Genomic DNA, 17,445 nt, shown 5'->3' on the forward strand with positions numbered 1-17,445 from the left:
AGCCAGCACAAATCCTTTAATTGCTAACTGCTACTATGCTAGCTTTCTGTTTGCAGATATTGATAGTACGGTTTTCATGGTAGATGCACACACCTCTCACTGCATCTCAATTTTGACTCGCACAAACAAGTTGTCATGTAATTTAAGATGAGTCCAATCATGCAATCAACTCTTCTTACTACAGTCTTTCTACAGTTAATCAGTGGAATTTTGCTTTTCTGGAGGGTAAGCTGTGGAGAAAAACCGTGACATGCTAGGGGGGAAAAAACTGAGTGCATTTTGGAATTAGCACACCAATTTTAGTTTTAAACTCAAAAGATTTTTTTCAAAACATTCCCCTGTATGTCAAAAGTCCGTTCTTGCCTAACCATAAATTAAACATCACGACAAGCATGGAAAGTGGTCACTTAATTTCAGCTGCTGCCATTTTATTCCATGATAAAATGTTCAATGTTTACGCTGCATGCTCTGCTAAACACTAACATCTGCTTGGATAGAATTCAGCCTGTCGCGTGCAATTGTCTTTACAGGGCTGTGGCATGAGTTTACAATATTCATGAGATGTCAGTGAGAATCTCTCGTTTATATTCATACAGTCCCACTCAATTACATGATGTTATTTCTCTTCCATCCTTTGGAATGACTATTAAATGCTGTAAAACACACAAGTAGGCCCAATCCATATTTTATGAGTTGTCCATCTTTTTGGGGACATTCGCTCACGTTCATCCTCATGGTAAACTTTGGCTGATGTTTGAGCTGCTCGGACGCTGACGTGTCTGCAAGGGCACATCACGCCATGTGGGCCATGTGTCACTCTGCATCAGTATAAGAGCAAGGGTTAAGCAGCTGAAGCATTGATCTTATGTCAACAGCACCATTACGTCTCCAACGTATTGTTACTTCAGGCCATAAGAGGATGGAGGGGGAGGAGGGTCTTGAAGGCATGAGGTACTGCATACAGTATCTTCTTTGTGTCTATGCGCTGATTCTGTGCTACAATCGTCTTTTTAGCCTGCCTTTTTATGTGAGGTTTAAGGTTCTGCGGGCATATTTGAATGACACAGCCGGACTTAGGCCTTCAGCTCAAGGGGCGTTTGCGATTGTAGCACATACAAGCACCACAAGGTCATTGAGTGAACTGACCATTGTAGTCAACACATCATTGTTAATGTGAGGTAGAGGTCATTTTTGTTTTATTTTCTCTGCAATAGAAAAACCTCTGATGATTGATGACAGAACAATGCAGTAATAGACACAAGCTGACGTTCACGAGAGTTAATTTCAATCTGTGATAAACAAGTGAACCATTGCAGAGTGAAATTGTCAAAGTCTTTGACACAGATATATCTCGAGTCTTTCTCTCAAGAGATGCAACTGCTTTTAAAACCTTAAATCAATGATTTGTCCTGGTGTCATTGATGTCTGTTCCCTTTCTCACTTCATCTTCCTTTACCTTGAGAATATCAGTTGAAGTGTTTTGCTCAAGTGTAAATGCCTTCATCAACAAGTAATGGGGGAAGAACGAGCCAATAGCTATTCATTTAGTCTTCTGTGCACGCACTGTACCATTGTATTGAAGAGTGCACAGCAAATGGAAAACTGTTAATTCATTTGAAGAAAAAAAAGTTACGTTTAAAACTATTAAGGTAAGGGTGGCATGATGTTTGAGTGGCTAGCACATTTGAATTGAATCGAATCTCAGCTCTGGCCTTTCCATGTAGATTTAGCATGTTCTCCCCGTGCTTGCTTGGATTTTCTTCACATATCTCGGCCTCCTGCAAGTTAGTTTCATTGAAGACTCCAAATTGTCCTTAGGTGTGAATTTGAGTGTGAATTATTTGTCTATTTGTGCCCTGCGATTGCCTGGAAAGCAGCCCAAAGTCCGCTGTGATAAGCCCCAGCTGTTCCGCGATCCTAATTAGGACAAGTGAAATAGAAAATAGATGGCTGGATGGAGTTGTAAAATGGGGAAAGAAAAAAAAAAAGTTGACACGGCAATGATTATCCCTAAACAGAAAGTCAATGTGAACACAAACAGCTTTTATTGTTTTGCCAAAAGAAAATATTATTTGTGAGGCAATGTTGTTTAGAACTAATTGAAATATTTCCTATTGGGTGTTATTTGACCAAGTATTTAGAAGTGTATTTTATTAGCTCTAACAGACAAACCTGTGGAAATCGGCAAGTCATTGCTTCTTTTGATATCTAGCAACATATGTCTTAGCTAGCTAGCTAGCTAAGACACGTTAGAGTGTGACAGCCTATATATGGATGTTGATGGTAAAGAAAATAATGACCAGTTAGCCTATTTGATTGGATGATATGTGCATCAGAATTGGGCTACTGTAATGCCAATTTAAAGTATGTGCAACAAAAAGTTTATGCTAATGCTAGACCTTAGCTGTATTGTTCATATAAGATGTCACTAACTATATCTCCGTGGGCATACGATATCCAGCCGTTTATAATCCTTTAGCTGTTTTATAATGTCGTTGAAGTTCAGTGGACAGATTTGGGTTACCAATTTTATAAGAGCCTCAAGTTTTTTAAGTGAGCAATGTGGGACTTCTTTGGTTAACAAATTATGACCGGGGATGTACCTTCATCTGCTAGGATGACAGAAAAGGTGGGGAACTACTGATATATATGTGCAGCTAAAGATGATTAAACAGCTTAATCGTTTTGCGAGAAAAGCTCTGAATCGCGCATAAGAAAAGCAAAATTGTGAAGCAAAGGGGGATATATTTCTGCCGTCTGACAGTTGCATATTTTCTAAGCGGAGGTACAGTAGTGGCATCAGCGGCTTAAGCTATAGAAGCGTGGGTGTGTGTGACAGGCGGCGGGGAACGATGAGGAGGCAGGACGGTTAAGACGAAGGGGATAGGAATGTGGGGGATTTGTGGGAGGAAGTGTGGCTGAATAGTGAAGTGTGAGGAGTGCAGCACGGCAGGCGAGAGAGCAATGACCCAGAAAGCGGCGACACATGGCGAGCACCTCTAGACGCTATGTCACTCAAATAGAAACAATTAGTCCAGATCCTTGTAATGAGGCTTAATTCAATCCGAACTCTGGCCAAAGTCGACAGCAGCCATGTTGGGTGGAGGACGTGTTTGGCGAAGATGTGCAGTGCATGGATATTAACTTTGAAATGTGTTGAACGTCACATCCATGAACATGCATTACCTATTCACTTACAGTTTACCTTAATTAGTTCATGTCAGAGAGAATATTACAAGGCCGCTTCTGTCAAAATTTGATGGATGACATTCTTAATTAGATTAGGGGGGTCATGTGTGGGTCATGACCCCTCCCTAATGAAGATTAATGACCCTTTAATGACTTCCAGATGTCATATAATGAGGGTTAATGACCCTTAATGACTTCCTGATGTCATTTAATGAGGGTTAATGACCCTTAATGACTTCCTGATGTCATTTAATGAAGATTAATGACCCCTAATGACTTCCTGATGTCATTTAATGAAGATGAATGACCCTTAATGACTTCCTGATGTCATTTAATGAAGATTAATGACCCTTTAATGACTTCCAGATGTCATATAATGAGGGTTAATGACCTTTAATGACTTCCAGATGTCATTTAATGAGGGGTAATGACCTTTAATGACTTCCGGATGTCGTTTAATGAGGATGAATGACCTTTAATGAATTCCGGATGTCGTTTAATGAAGATGAATGACCTTTAATGACTTCCAGGTGTTATATAATGAAGATGAATGACCCTTAATGACTTCCTGATGTCATTTAATGAAGATTAATGACCCCTTAATGAAGATGGATGATGTGTAGGTGGTGTTCCTACCTGTTTTTGCAGATATCATGGCTGACCCGGGTTCAAATGCTAATTGTTTGGTTAACTTCCGGATCCGGTGCACGCCCCCTAGATTGAGTGAATAATAATGAGATTGAATGACGTGATCGGAGGGAGTGGTTTAGTATGGGTAAAACCGCCGGGGGAAAAGTACTAGCCATTTCTATTATGGTGAAGGGGGAAAAAGCATGCGCAAACACGGCTCAAAGAGTGTATTTTAGAGGTTGTAAAACAAGAAGTATAAGGTAAGGTTAAACTGTGATACGCTGGTTGGTATTATGAAATTAAAAAACATGAAGTTATACATTATATGTAAAAATGTTGTAAGAGTCGTTCGTGACTGCTGGGGTTGAATCTGAAAATAAACGGATAAAACTATATAATTGGGGTTAGGGTTAGGGTTAGGGTCCATTTCTATTATGGTGAAGGGGGGAAAAGCATGCGCAAACACGGCTCAAAGATTGTATTTTAGAGGTTGTAAAACAAGAAGTATAAGGTAAGGTTAAACTGTGATACGCTGGTTGGTATTATGAAATTAAAAAACTCTAACATGAAGTTATACATTATATGTAAAAATGTTGTAAGAGTCGTTCGTGACTGCTGGGGTTGAATCTGAAAATAAACGGATAAAACTATATAATTTCCCCTTACTGATATAGTTACTATCTGACATTTTTGTTCAATATTCCTGTGAGTAGGGGGGAAGCAGATGCAGTCAAAGATTCATGGGGAGGTCAAATGTATGTCTGTGCTTGTGTGTGCGTACGCGCATGTATGGCTGCATGGGGGTCAAAGAAGTGTGAGGACAGACGGGCGGCTGAAGAAGTGTGAGGTTAGACGGTGGCTATAATGTTGTTAGTTTGAAAAGACAACGCTTCCTAAAACATATTACAAAAATATGCATCGACTTAGATCTGATTCTATTTATAATGATAATTTTATGTAGAAATTGGTGAAAAGCCATCATCAGCGATAGTCTCCTTACCCCTGCGAGGACAGCGGCTGCTGGTCATAAAATTAAGGCTGAAGGAGGAGGAAGAGAAAATATCGGGGGGTTCCTCCTATCTTGGTTAAAATGAGCGCCATTTTTGGTCTGAGAAAGGCGATTGTTCAATATTCCTGTGAGTAGGGGGAAGCAGATGCAGTCAAAGATTCACGGGGAGGTCAAATGTATGTCTGAGGGGCCTGTGTATGCGTGTGTGCGTTTGCATGAGAGCTGAACAGTGTAAGATTAAACGGTAACTGTAATGTTGGTTTTCAAGAAGACATTTCCAAAACGGCTTCTTTAAAAAAACATCTACACAGATATCCATTTATGATAGTTTTATGCAGCAACCGATAGTTGAAACATCCTAGCTAACATTTTCTCAAGGATTTGAAAAGTGGTGACAAGTGAAAACTAATTAAGCTTACCTATAGGCGTAACGGTGTGTGGCTTTGAGTCCATCACATACATGCTCTGCATAGAGCATATATGCGTAGCAGCGAGGTATGCGCAGCAGAAAGGGGAGATGTCCCTACACTCGTGAGAATTTTCTGAGGCTTGTTGGAGACACTAGGACTCTGTCACAGTTTGAGTGTGTGTGTTTCAATGACCATAATTGTTGGGGGGCTGGTGGATATGAGCGAGGGGGTTGGTTAGACGTCTGCCAGCGTGCTCTCCTTGGGATATTTTCTCAAATACTAAAACCCAAATGCCAGTCCTCTGAACCGAATGACCAGTTGTCTAAACACATTGAATAAATGTAACCCCTCATTTTCCAATACCATGAAACCATTTTACATGAAGACACAATTCACAAATTGCTCTCATGCGATACAAAATGTTTACCACAAGTCAACAATATTTGAACACAACGGACTTAACTGGCGTTCACACAACAACTCAAAAATTGAATACACTTGTTGCTAATGATGTGACCACACCTATAAACTCAAGTTCAGAGTGTACAGTTTGCTGGAGAGTCCAAACAAGCGCAATGGATAGAGGCAGAGCCAGAGGAAGAGGAATTAGAGGAGGGAGAGGAGCAGGTCGAGCAATGCAAAAGTTATAAAATAGTAACATGGAATGGTAAGGGTATTCGTAAACACGAAAATAAAAATAATAATTTAACCATCTTATTACAGTCTTTCTCAATTGCTAATACACATTTCTTGAAACCTGTACCCATTTTCTCAAAACCTTAAACACAAACACAAAAATTCAAACAATTTTCACAAAAGCCGTGACTTTTCACTTCAAAACCTATTATCCGGTATTCAAATCCGAACAATATATTCAGATCATACACACAGTAAGTCAAAATATATTCACCATGAGAGCATTTGTTAGACACGACATAAAATAATCTAACACAGAGCATCCAGGGTAGGTAGTCAACAGAGGTTTATTTTACATACATCAATAAACATAGTTTTTGGCACTAGACAAATTACTAACCAAGTTAAAATTATGGTGAATTCAAATGAAATAGAAAGGGTGTATGAAAATAAATTCCTTGGAGTAGTTATTGATGATAAATTATGTTGGAAGCCACATGTAGAAAATGTTAAAAGGAAAATGTCAAAAATCATCGGGATACTCTATAAAACTAAGGATGTCCTGAACATGAACTCATTATATATATTATATAGTTCATTATTATTACCATATTTGACCTATTGTGTGGAAATCTGGGGGACTGCATATAAAACAAACACTAACTCTGTTTTCAATTTGCAAAAAAGAGCCATAAGGATTATTAATCGTTCAAAATATACAGAATCAACACATCCATTATTTATCAAATTAAATACAATGACATTTTATGACTTGGTTGAGTTTAAAATAGCACAAATAATGTACAAAGTATATAACAATCTACTCTGCTATATTACTCAGACATTGTTTGAAATTAGACACAGTCCTTATGATATAAGGGGTACAAGTGTGTACAAAAAACCCAAAACAAGAACAAATATTAAGCAAAGGTGTGTTTCTGTAAAAGGTGTTAATTTGTGGAATAATCTGGGAATTGACTTGAAAAGATGTGACTCACTTGTTGAGTTAAAAAAAAAACGTTTAAATGCAAAGTTAAAAAAAATTACTTTTGTCAAATAAGAGCATGAAAATTGTATATAATGAGTATGAGTATATGATTTATAAATGTATTATGGTATATGTTTAGGAATTTCATGTATATATGTTGCTGGATAATGCACGCATCATTTTATTTTTAAAAATATTAACCTAGTATTGTATCAATAATGAAATAAGTTTAAATGTATAATGTATGAGGGGTAGGACTAAATAAGTTAACTTCTTCCTACTCCCTTTTGAACATGTAAACTATGATGAGTTTGTTTTTTGTTTTTTCTTTTCTTCTTTTCTTTTTTAACTTTTGTTTCTCTGCTGTTTGTTTTTATGTTCAATAATTCAATCAAAAAACGTGATAGAGTCAAAATGGGTACTTTTAACAAAAAAAACATGCATTAGTCTTAGGGCAAAATAATTTAGGAATAGTGTGAAATGTGTTTAAGTTTTATCCAAAAAGAGTGGATGAGTTTTGAGAATTGGGTCTAAGCCTGAACCGTGTGTAAGGTTTGGTCAAAAAAGTGTTTCATTCCAGAAATTAGTCTCGGAAACTGAGAATTTGCTTCATCGAACGGGGTTTGGTGTTTTAGCAACTGATAAAAACTGTTAAGTTAAAAGCGGACATGACAATACAATAACCACACATAACAAAATCAGAACAACCCTATCTCAATTGTAAATAATACATTCAAATATTCACACCAACTTCTAGGCCGTGGGGTGAACCCCCAAAAAGTGCCTAGAAAATGAGTTTCGCTCCACTGTCTGGGCACTACTTGTTCAATGCATTTTTTGATAGATAATACCCTTCTGAACTTTGGGTTAAATGTTCACCCAATGTTTTCCTGCCCCAATTTTGTTACAAGCCAGAAATGCATATATAGGTAAATAACAAAAAACGAAAATCTTGTGCTACAGTTTTTGGTTGTAAAACGTCTTACATTAAATTTGGCAACAGAAAATCATTCCCAGATGTTATAAATACATGTACCTAACATCAGAAACAAGTATTGGTGGTTTGGTGCAATCATGTGAATTTAGATAATTAAATATATTAAATTTGTGCCAAAAAAACAAAAAACGCTTCAACTAGAAGTGAAACCAGCACACAGATGTTACATTTAGCTATGTTTATGTTTCATATATGAAAACAATTCACAACCTATTACGTAATGAAAGGTACACAAGAAGCAGCATACATCGGCCAAAAATACTACCATGCACCACAAACCTGGAACAAGGCAAAATGGACTAGATGGAAATAGATGCATTCAGAGCCCAGATTATTATAACATATAGAATATTTATTAAAGTATCAGATTGTGTCATCACAGCATGTCATTTATACCCCCCGTCCCCTACCCAAAAAATATTAATAAAAAAAAATAATAATAATAAAATAAAAATCAAATGTGCATTCACAATAAAACCTTTGGAACTTCATTGGAACAGCTCTCTTTTTTTGGCAGACCAATTTAACAAAGGTCTGTGTTGTGGAAAAATGGAATACAGACATTTTGATTTTTGCTTGAAAAGTGTTAAAATGGAGAGTTAACATCTTGATAATGAAACAAACAAAATGGCAGATTTTACATAGATTTTACAGCCCTGCACTGTAAAGTGTCCTCGTATGCCCTGTCATTTTCCAACCTGATGTTGTACCAGCCATGTGTTAGTGTCACTTTCTTGGCTTACATCAGTAGACTCAGTAGTTGATGTATCTGATGAGTGAGGTACCCTGTCTAAAAGTTTGTCAGTTGTTGATAATGTCTCTACAAAAACCATTTCAGAGTTGTTGCTGGAAAGGGGTGTGAAAAACCAGCTGGGGGAAATCACACCTCAATCTTCGTTTCAGTATTTGCTGCCTGAAATAGAAAATTGAAGGGAAAGATGAGCACAAGATACACATATTCACATCACATTAGGGCTGCTCTATTATGGAAAAAAATAATCATCACAATTATTTTGGTAATAATTGAAATCAAGATTATTCTAAACAATTATATTTTGTTCAAATCAAGAAAATATTTCAACATTTGAAAATAAGACAATCACAATCATATGAAACTATAATTATGTAAGTTGCTTTTGGATCCAACAAAATTTTTAATATATTATTATTATTATTATTATTATTATGACTTTAGCAAAAATTTGAAGTTGGGGTGCAGTGTGTGTGTGTGTGCAGTAAGCTAGTTTTGACATGGGTGTGTGGTAAAATAACTCGTGTGGGCGTGCCACAACTCAAAATTAGTATTATTAGTGCTGCAGCTATCGAATATTTTGGTATTTGGATATCCTACTGAAAATTCTAGTGAATAATCGTATATTTGGATAGAAATACAAATATACCTATAGGCCTATATACTTTCTTGGTCAAAGAACAATTATAAATACAGAAGACAAAAAAAACACATTTGCATGTAATAATTAACAACCAACTGGTTTTCATTTTTAGAGAATCAATTGTATTTATTTATTTATTTTTAACTTAAATTGAGCTTGTCAGAAAACTATTTTTCTCTGAAACAGTGAGATTTTAGACAAATCTCTCCCCATAGATTTCATAAATGTGTTTCAATGTGAAGATTTATATGTTACCTGTAGTCTGAAGCATCAAGATCCCCGTGTTTATTAACACTGTTCACAAACCCCTTAGCTTGTCCATTCTCATCACATCTTTGTCAACTATAATCCTTTGACGGATTACTTGTTCACAAAAAGAATTTGTAGCTCTCTAAAACACACACACACTCACTTAATATGTGCAGAGTCATGCTTTCTAATTAATGCTGTCTCGAAATGTAAACAGAATACAAGTGACATATTGCTGACCAATGCTTTACTTTTGAAATGTGTAATTTTAGCAAAGTGACAATGAAATAGTGCAATGTAACAACTCACATTTGTTCGTCCCTGGTTGCTGTTTCTGTTTCTGTTGACTTTAAGAACCTTGTGTAATCTCTGAAACAAAACTGCACCTCCATTGTGACACAGTCTTTTGTCTTGAATATGCAGAAGAATGGAACAGTCTTTCTTCATCTCAGCGGCCTGCAGCAACCAACCCGCTTTTAGACAAAAAAGAATTACATTATAAGTGTTATTGTCACATCACCTCTTTACAGTATATGCACATCACAGATTTAAGTAAAGTAAAGTGTTTGTTGAGGTTGATGAGAGAGAGTTTGGGCTGGCCCCGTTCTTCCAGCCATCTGCATCATTTGTAAAAATAAATTTCAAAGTAGACTCGTCTGTGATTGGAAGGCACACGGAAGAGGGATCATCTCGCCAAAGCAGAAACATTGTCAGCAGGTATGTGCTACACACACGCGTGCCCATTTCTGTTATTAATGTGACCGATATTTAGTATAGGGTTGAAAATAATTTTTTGCTATGTTAAGTTTTAAGGCTATAGTTTATTAAAAACGCGAGCTGCTGAATGATTTATCGAGTGAATCCAACAGTTGTTACCAAACTCGAGTTACCTGTGCCCATCAGAGTCATAATAGAGTCACAGCTACACACTCCCTTTTCCCCCAAACTCTCTCTCACCAACCTCAACAAACACTTTACTTTACTTAAATCTGTGATGTGCATATACTGTAAAGAGGTGATGTGACAATAACACTTATAATGTAATTCTTTTTTGTCTAAAAGCGGGTTGGTTGCTGCAGGCCGCTGAGATGAAGAAAGACTGTTCCATTCTTCTGCATATTCAAGACAAAAGACTGTGTCACAATGGAGGTGCAGTTTTGTTTCAGAGATTACACAAGGTTCTTAAAGTCAACAGCAACCAGGGACGAACAAATGTGAGTTGTTACATTGCACTATTTCATTGTCACTTTGCTAAAATTACACATTTCAAAAGTAAAGCATTGGTCAGCAATATGTCACTTGTATTCTGTTTACATTTCGAGACAGCATTAATTAGAAAGCATGACTCTGCACATATTAAGTGAGTGTGTGTGTGTTTTAGACAACCTAATGCTGAGAGCTACAAATTCTTTTTGTGAACAAGTAATCCGTCAAAGGATTATAGTTGACAAAGATGTGATGAGAATGGACAAGCTAAGGGGTTTGTGAACAGTGTTAATAAACACGGGGATCTTGATGCTTCAGACTACAGGTAACATATAAATCTTCACATTGAAACACATTTATGAAATCTATGGGGAGAGATTTGTCTAAAATCTCACTGTTTCAGAGAAAAATAGTTTGCTGACAAGCTCAATTTAAGTTAAAAATAAATAAATAAATAACATTGATTCTCTAAAAATGAAAACCAGTTGGTTGTTAATTATTACATGCAAATGTGTTTTTTTGTCTTCTGTATTTATAATTGTTCTTTGACCAAGAAAGTATATAGGCCTATAGGTATATTTGTATTTCTATCCAAATATACGATTATTCACTAGAATTTTCAGTAGGATATCCAAATACCAAAATATTCGATAGCTGCAGCACTAATAATACAAATTTTGAGTTGTGGCACGCCCACACGAGTTATTTTACCACACACCCATGTCAAAACTAGCTTACTTCACACACTGCACCCCAACTTCAAATTTTTGCTAACGTCATAATAATAATAATAATAATCATAATAAATTATAAATTTTGTTGGATCCAAAAGCAACTTACATAATTATAGTTTCATATGATTGTGATTGTCTTATTTTCAAATGTTGAAATATTTTCTTGATTTGAACAAAATATAATTGTTTAGAATAATCTTGATTTCAATTATTACCAAAATAATTGTGATGATTATTTTTTTCCATAATAGAGCAGCCCTAGTGTGATGTGAATATGTGTATCTTGTGCTCATCTTCCCCTTCAATTTTCTATTTCAGGCAGGATATACTGAAACGAAGATTGAGGCGTGATTTCCCCCATCTGGTTTTTCACACCCCTTTCCAGCAACAACTCTGAAATGGTTTTTGTAGAGACATTACCAACAACTGACAAACTTTTAGACAGGGTACCTCACTCATCAGATACATCAACTACTGAGTCTACTGATGTAAGCCAAGAAAGTGACACTAACACATGGCTGGTACAACATCAGGTTGGAAAATGACAGGGCATACGAGGACACTTTACAGTGCAGGGCTGTAAAATCTATGTAAAATCTGCCATTTTGTTTGTTTCATTATCAAGATGTTAACTCTCCATTTTAACACTTTTCAAGCAAAAATTAAAATGTCTGTATTCCATTTTTCCACAACACAGACCTTTGTTAAATTGGTCTGCCAAAAAAATAAAAGAGAGCTGTTCCAATGAAGTTCCAAAGGTTTTATTGTGAATGCACATTCGATTTTTATTTTATTATTATTATTATTTTTATTAATATTTTTTGGGTAGGGGACGGGGGGTATAAATGACATGCTGTGATGACACAATCTGATACTTTAATAAATATTCTATATGTTATAATAATCTGGGCTCTGAATGCATCTATTTCCATCTAGTCCATTTTGCCTTGTTCCAGGTTTGTGGTGCATGGTAGTATTTTTGGCCGATGTATGCTGCTTCTTGTGTACCTTTCATTACGTAATAGGTTGTGAATTGTTTTCATATATGAAACATAAACATAGCTAAATGTAACATATGTGTGCTGGTTTCACTTCTAGTTGAAGCGTTTTTTGTTTTTTTGGCACAAATTTAATATATTTAATTATCTAAAGTACTGAATGATATAAGATTGAGCACTGATGCAGGGAAGGTATCAGTGCTCGTCTTGTTGGACCTCAGTGCAGCATTTGACACGATTGATCATAATATACTGTTGGACAGGCTGGAAACTTGGGTGGGGTTAAATGGAACAGTCCTTAAATGGTTCAGGTCATATTTGGAGGAAAGGAGTTACTTTGTGACCATTGGAAATTTTGAATCTGATCGAAAGGCCATGACATGTGGGGTCCCTCAAGGGTCAGTCCTTGGACCCCTGTTGTTCAGTCTGTATATGTTACCTTTGGGTCAAATGCTTCAGAACACCGATGTTGACTATCATAGTTATGCAGATGACACACAACTGTATTTATCTATGTCCCCAAATGACAGCAGTTCTATTAACGCATTGTGTCATTCTCTAGAGCAAGTTAACAACTGGATGAACCAAAATTTCCTTCAGCTGAACGAAAACAAAACGGAGCTCATTGTTTTCGGCAATAAAGAAAAGAGGATTGCTGTTAAAAAACAGCTTGAGTCACTGTCTTTAGAAACTAAAGACCAAGTTCGAAATCTTGGGGTATTAATAGACTCAGATCTGACCTTCAGCAATCATATTAAATTCATCACTAAAACAGCCTTTTACCAGCTGAAAAACATATCCAGACTGAAGGACTGCATGCTTCAAGCAGACCAAGAGAAGCTTATCCATGCTTTTATCTCCAGCAGACTAGATTACTGTAACGGTCTTCTGACTGGACTCTCTCAAAAGAACATGAGACAATTGCAGCTCATTCAGAACGCTGCAGCTCGAGTTCTGACCAAAACAAAAAGATCAGAACATATTACTCCAGTACTTAAGGATTTACACTGGCTCCCTGTCAGCTGTAGAATCGATTTTAAAGTTCTGCTACTCGTCTATAAATCACTAAATGGTTTGGGTCCTGAATATATCCAAGAAATGCTGATTGAGTACAAACCCAGCAGGGCTCTGAGATCTACAGACTCGGGCCAACTAGTGGAACGCAGAGTTCGAAGCAAACATGGTGAAGTTGCATTTAGCTATTATGCTGCACACAGATGGAATAGGCTGCCAACAGAAGTGAAGTCAGCCCCGAGTGTAAATGCTTTTAAATCCAGGTTAAAAACTTTGCTTTTTTCTTATACCTTTCATTAGGGACTTTTAAACAGCTTTAATTAAGTGTTTTTAGAATTATTATTTTTATTTTTATTTTTATTTTTATTTTTATCATTATCATTTTAAACTCCCTTATGTTAAATTTTTTAAAGTTTGTTGAATAATGTTTTAAGATTATTAGCTTGTAACCTATTTTCATTTATTTTTCTTCCTCTGAATGTTAACTACTGTTTCTTGATGCTTATGTGTTGTCTTTCCTCGTGTAAAGCACATTGAGTTGCCTTGTGTATGAAATGTGCTATACAAATAAACTTGCCTTGCCTTGCCTTGCCTTGCCTAAATTCACATGATTGCACCAAACCACCAATACTTGTTTCTGATGTTAGGTACATGTATTTATAACATCTGGGAATGATTTTCTGTTGCCAAATTTAATGTAAGACGTTTTACAACCAAAAACTGTAGCACAAGATTTTCGTTTTTTGTTATTTACCTATATATGCATTTCTGGCTTGTGACAAAATTGGGGCAGGAAAACATTGGGTGAACTTTTAACCCAAAGTTCAGAAGGGTATTATCTATCAAAAAATGCATTGAACAAGTAGTGCCCAGACAGTGGAGCGAAACTCATTTTCTAGGCACTTTTTCGGGGTTCACCCCACGGCCTAGAAGTTGGTGTGAATATTTGAATGTATTATTTACAATTGAGATAGGGTTGTTCTGATTTTGTTATGTGTGGTTATTGTATTGTCATGTCCGCTTTTAACTTAACAGTTTTTATCAGTTGCTAAAACACCAAACCCCGTTCGATGAAGCAAATTCTCAGTTTCCGAGACTAATTTCTGGAATGAAACACTTTTTTGACCAAACCTTACACACGGTTCAGGCTTAGACCCAATTCTCAGAACTCATCCACTCTTTTTGGATAAAACCTAAACACATTTCACACTATTCCTAAATTATTTTGCCCTAAGACTAATGCATGTTTTTTTGTTAAAAGTACCCATTTTGACTCTATCACGTTTTTTGATTGAATTATTGAACATAAAAACAAACAGCAGAGAAACAAAAGTTAAAAAAGAAAAGAAGAAAAGAAAAAACAAACTCATCATAGTTTACATGTTCAAAAGGGAGTAGGAAGAAGTTAACTTATTTAGTCCTACCCCTCATACATTATACATTTAAACTTATTTCATTATTGATACAATACTAGGTTAATATTTTAAAAAAATAAAATGATGCGTGCATTATCCAGCAACATATATACATGAAATTCCTAAACATATACCATAATACATTTATAAATCATATACTCATACTCATTATATACAATTTTCATGCTCTTATTTGACAAAAGCAATTTTTTTTTACTTTGCATTTAAACATTTTTTTTTTAACTCAACAAGTGAGTCACATCTTTTCAAGTCAATTCCCAGATTATTCCACAAATTAACACCTTTTACAGAAACACACCTTTGCTTAATATTTGTTCTTGTTTTGGGTTTTTTGTACACACTTGTACCCCTTATATCATAAGGACTGTGTCTATTTTCAAACAATGTCTGAGTAATATAGCAGAGTAGATTGTTATATACTTTGTACATTATTTGTGCTATTTTAAACTCAACCAAGTCATAAAATGTCATTGTATTTAATTTGATAAATAATGGATGTGTTGATTCTGTATATTTTGAACGATTAATAATCCTTATGGCTCTTTTTTGCAAATTGAAAACAGAGTTAGTGTTTGTTTTATATGCAGTCCCCCAGATTTCCACACAATAGGTCAAATATGGTAATAATAATGAACTATATAATATATATAATGAGTTCATGTTCAGGACATCCTTAGTTTTATAGAGTATCCCGATGATTTTTGACATTTTCCTTTTAACATTTTCTACATGTGGCTTCCAACATAATTTATCATCAATAACTACTCCAAGGAATTTATTTTCATACACCCTTTCTATTTCATTTGAATTCACCATAATTTTAACTTGGTTAGTAATTTGTCTAGTGCCAAAAACTATGTTTGTTCATGCATGTAAAATAAACCTCTGTTGACTACCTACCCTGGATGCTCTGTGTTAGATTATTTTATGTCGTGTCTAACAAATGCTCTCATGGTGAATATATTTGGACTTACTGTGTGTATGATCTGAATATATTGTTCGGATTTGAATACCGGATAATAGGTTTTGAAGTGAAAAGTCACGGCTTTTGTGAAAATTGTTTGAATTTTTGTGTTTGTGTTTAAGGTTTTGAGAAAATGGGTACAGGTTTCAAGAAATGTGTATTAGCAATTGAGAAAGACTGTAATAAGATGGTTAAATTATTATTTTTATTTTCGTGTTTACGAATACCCTTACCATTCCATGTTACTATTTTATAACTTTTGCATTGCTCGACCTGCTCCTCTCCCTCCTCTAATTCCTCTTCCTCTGGCTCTGCCTCTATCCATTGCGCTTGTTTGGACTCTCCAGCAAACTGTACACTCTGAACTTGAGTTTATAGGTGTGGTCACATCATTAGCAACAAGTGTATTCAATTTTTGAGTTGTTGTGTGAACGCCAGTTAAGTCCGTTGTGTTCAAATATTGTTGACTTGTGGTAAACATTTTGTATCGCATGAGAGCAATTTGTGAATTGTGTCTTCATGTAAAATGTTTTTATGGCATTGGAAAATGAGGGGTTACATTTATTCAATGTGTTTAGACAACTGGTCATTCGGTTCAGAGGACTGGCATTTGGGTTTTAGTATTTGAGAAAATATCCCAAGGAGAGCACGCTGGCAGACGTCTAACCAACCCCCTCGCTCATATCCACCAGCCCCCCAACAATTATGGTCATTGAAACACACACACTCAAACTGTGACAGAGTCCTAGTGTCTCCAACAAGCCTCAGAAAATTCTCACGAGTGTAGGGACATCTCCCCTTTCTGCTACGCATACCTCGCTGCTACGCATATATGCTCTATGCAGAGCATGTATGTGATGGACTCAAAGCCACACACCGTTACGCCTATAGGTAAGCTTAATTAGTTTTCACTTGTCACCACTTTTCAAATCCTTGAGAAAATGTTAGCTAGGATGTTTCAACTAACGGTTGCTGCATAAAACTATCATAAATGGATATCTGTGTAGATGTTTTTTTAAAGAAGCAGTTTTGGAAATCTCTTCTTGAAAACCAACATTACAGTTACCGTTTAATCTTACACTGTTCAGCTCTCATGCAAACGCACACACGCATACACAGGCCCCTCAGACATACATTTGACCTCCCCGTGAATCTTTGACTGCCTCTGCTTCCCCCTACTCACAGGAATATTGAACAATCGCCTTTCTCAGACCAAAAATGGCCCCTCGCAATTAGCTGCGTATCCATTCTTCTTCAGCCTAATTTAATTTTATGACCAGCAACCCCTGTCCTCGCAGGGGTAAGGAGACTATCGCTGATGATGGCTTTTCACCAATTTCTACATAAAATTATCATTATAAATAGAATCAGATCTAAGTAGATGCATATTTTTGTAATATATTTTAGGAAGCGTTGTCTTTTCAAACTAACAACATTATAGCCACCGTCTAACCTCACACTTCTTCAGCCGCCCGTCTGTCCTCACACTTCTTTGACCCCCATGCAGCCATACATGCGCGTACGCACACACAAGCACAGACATACATTTGACCCCCCCATGAATCTTTGACTGCATATGCTTCCCCCTACT

At 36.2% G+C, this 17,445-nt stretch overlaps 1 protein-coding gene and 1 long non-coding RNA gene across 5 annotated transcripts in view; both read left to right on the forward strand.

Annotated features, from left to right (window-relative positions):
• syt7a (synaptotagmin VIIa) overlaps nucleotides 1-17,445 on the forward strand; it is a 131,964-nt gene that overhangs the window by 76,116 nt on the left and 38,403 nt on the right. The window lies entirely within an intron of this gene.
• On the forward strand, nucleotides 10,056-12,191 carry LOC144016058 (uncharacterized). The gene is made up of 3 exons (XR_013282836.1): nucleotides 10,056-10,219; nucleotides 10,565-10,716; nucleotides 11,761-12,191. It is a non-coding gene; the product is annotated as an uncharacterized LOC144016058 (long non-coding RNA).

The sequence above is a fragment of the Festucalex cinctus genome, chromosome 3 (assembly GCF_051991245.1).
Source record: "Festucalex cinctus isolate MCC-2025b chromosome 3, RoL_Fcin_1.0, whole genome shotgun sequence".
In the NCBI taxonomy this organism is placed as follows: domain Eukaryota; kingdom Metazoa; phylum Chordata; class Actinopteri; order Syngnathiformes; family Syngnathidae; genus Festucalex; species Festucalex cinctus.